Genomic DNA, 3,667 nt, shown 5'->3' on the forward strand with positions numbered 1-3,667 from the left:
TCAAGCGTTCTGCGGATTATCTTCATGTGGACTTCTGTGAGTGCGATCTTGCTTTAGATCGATTGGCGAAAAATCAAGTGAACAGTAATCGTGAACAGTGTTCCTGTCCTAAATCAGAGATATTCGAAGTAGGCTCCAAATGTACGTAAGTATTCTAATCCTTGAATGGATTTACTTTATACAGATTTTTGTTTATAAACATGTAAACGGTATAATCTATACTCGGATCTAGGCAAAGAAAGGTAATTGATTTACAGATTGAATTTTCGTTTTCCGCTACCTATGGTAGATCAATTACTTACAATAATGCTCATTTTTAAGTGAATCTACAATTCAGAAAAGTAAAGTCAATATAATGTTTATTATTCCTTCATACGGTCTTTTATTAAAAAAATACTCCCACTATTTTCCTCAAGCCAATAGCCCTCACTATTAACTCGGAAAGCCCGTTGGCTTTCCTGGTGGACTGAGATCCCATCTGGCCCATTTCAAACCTTCACATTGGCAAACAAGCCAAAATGGGTTGATTAGGTAGGCCAACAAACTTAATCCACACCAGTTGATAGCTCTCACTACCAACCTCAAATGTGAAGCAAGCCAACAAGCCAATCACACAAAACGATGACTGAAGCCATTGTCCTCAAGTGTGATTCTTAGTATTAGTAGAGTGGACACTACATGTCACCACGGACACATAACAAGTGTACTTCCCTACTATGCCTATGACATGTTTATCAACCTTTGCTTTGGTGAACAAGCCAAATAGTCATTTTAAGTCGACCCATTACCATTAAGGAAAACTCCAATGAATTTTAACCTCCCACTGGTAGAAGTGTACCCTTCGCTTTGGCAAACAAGGTTCTGACAAACAATGGTTTGATTAAAACCATGGTGATGGAAGGCATATGTGACTTAATATACTTAAGTTGAGGGTTTTTATTTAATATCTCACCAGATTATTATCTTTGTTAGAATGTCATTGTTTAGCATGTTATTGAACATTCAACCTTAGCATGCATTCTGAACAAAACAAAATGTACCAGTACATGGCCCACTAAAACCATTTTCCTCAAGCCTAGAGGAATCGGTGGGTCAACCTAGGGTTTTAAAAGTAAATCTTGGGTCTTCAAGTTATTCCTCTTCATAGCTCCTTCGTTTCTTCTTCATGATCATTACAAAGTATTTTATAATAAAATTCCTATTCTAATTTACATTGATAAAATAGAAATCTCGCGTTACATATGAGGGGAGTGAGATGAGAAGAAGAAATACATGGAGATATAAGAGACAGAGAGAGGCAGGACACGCAAGTCTTATTTCTTTATAAAATTACAAGCAAACCCAGAATTACAAAAACAAACCAAAGGTCTAAGGCTCATGTACTAGGCACCGTGCAATTTCAAACAAGAACATTGCATACATCCAAAATTAACATTTTGAATTTGGGTGGGTGGAATTATTAAATTACCCTTTTTACATGTGCAGAATTATTATTGGCTTTATAGGTTCAAAAACTATAATTTGGCCCCCTGTGCGAAAAACAGAAAAGCAAAATGGAATAGTAGCTTTCTTCCTGCGGCAAAGTTCATACACACATGGTTGCTATGGCGAAGTTTTGTTTCATCGTGGCAAATACCATAAACTTCCAAAAAACACAAAACGTTCCAAAGACTTTTTTGCCGCGGCGAAGTTTTATTTTGTCGTGGCTAGATCTACTTTTCCGGCAGGTCGCCGTGGTGAAATGTTATTTTGCCACGGCTAATGCCGCAAAACAGTGAATCGTACAGTAACCCTTTTTACAGTTTTTCACATAACGATATGCATCCTAATCAAATCGAATGCATAAGCATTCGACCAGGACATCAACCAACCAAAAATAACTCATCAACACATCATTAGTAAATTGATCAATTAAACTAAATTTTACAGATTTAAAAACAATCAATTTATGCATCAACATGTATCAATTAAATATACATGTTATCAATCAACGATTAAACATTATAATCTAGTACCCGAGGCTCTGATACCACTGTTAGTAATTGACTGGATTCGCGCAGCAGAAAAACGTAATATTTAAAATGAATCGATCAATTACACGAACCAATATCCGAGTACAGATTATAATGTTTTTATGCATAAACTGAAACGTAAAATAAAACTGTATTAAAAACAAATCCATACAAGGAATTAGCTCATACCGATGTTTGGAGGCTCCCCCGAATAGCTCTGATTTCAGACACAAACACTATTCACTAGTTACTATTCACCGGTTACTGTTCACGTGATTCTTCGCTAATCGATTCAATATAGGGTCGCATTCATGGAAGTCCACACAAAGATAATCTGAAGAACCGATAATTGTTTTACTAGAACAATTGCCGGCATCAAGAATCAAGAATAATCAAAATTGAAAAACTTTCTTCTTCACTTGAAGAAGAAAACGTGAGAGAGAGAGAACCTTTTGGGTGGCTAGGGTTTTAATTGAATGAATAATTCTCTTTGTTTTAATTTTAAGTTGCACTTATATAGTGCAACAATTAAAACCCTATTCCACTTAGGAATAGCCATGGGCTCCAACCCTGGTTCACCCTTGCAACCAAACACACCCTTTATGGTATTTTAATTAATTAATTATTATTACAATTAAAATCAATTAATATATATAATAATTTATTAACATTTAATTAATAATAATAATTCATTTAAATATATATACATGATATATTTAAATATAATCTCACTAATTTAATTTTAATATTAAAATTAAATACAGGCAACAACCTTCAAATTTAATTGCACTGTGAGATTACCAAAATACCCTTTCATCCTTAAAGATGAAAATACCTTTCTCACAAATTGATTCTTAAATTCTAAGTATGTGACCAGTAGGCTCCTCATCATATCGGTAGTGTGTAGTATTGCGATTAACACCAATTAATCGTCTCATTACACACAGACCAAGATTAACCCCTAACAAGGCATCATGGGCACCCGATAGATTCGGATTCAGCGAAATCGCAGCCTGTCAATGGTAAGGTTACCGTGCAATCAAATCCTTTCATAAATTGTTATCTCATCGAGACTGAGGTACAAAAATAGTGTCAACCTCAGATATCCTCAACATGTTTGTATTCAGTTACTAGACCAATGATAGGAATATTAAATTGGATTGACCATCAACTCAATCCCACTGTAGCTACAGATTTAGTGTCATTGTCATTTACTAAATTACCCAATGAGATAACTTCTTCTGTACCCAGGAGCGATGAATACTTTTTCAATCCACCATAGTCTCGATACAGTTCTCAATATAGCCAATCACTTTCGTATTGATAGCTCTGAATAGAACTATGTTGGGCTAGTGTCAAACTACACCAATTGGTGCATAAGGCGCTTCGGTGATCTCAAGTCTAAGGATCACATGCACCACCATCTATTAGAGGATTTATTCTGTAATGCCCACTTGAGGTATGTAGCTAATGTATGTTCATTTTGCCCTTAGTATTGATGGTTTGCCCTTAGTTAAACTTGTATGTTGTTGATATTGCTTGGTTGGTTCCTAATTGAATTGATATGTTGTTTTGAAGTGGTTGCCTTGAATTTGGTGAAGACTTGGCGAAATCTTGGAGTTACAAACTTGGCCGAGGCAAAGAAGAATCTTTGC

This window comes from Pistacia vera, unplaced genomic scaffold, assembly GCF_008641045.1.
Source record: "Pistacia vera cultivar Batoury unplaced genomic scaffold, PisVer_v2 Contig752, whole genome shotgun sequence".
In the NCBI taxonomy this organism is placed as follows: Eukaryota; Viridiplantae; Streptophyta; class Magnoliopsida; order Sapindales; family Anacardiaceae; genus Pistacia; species Pistacia vera.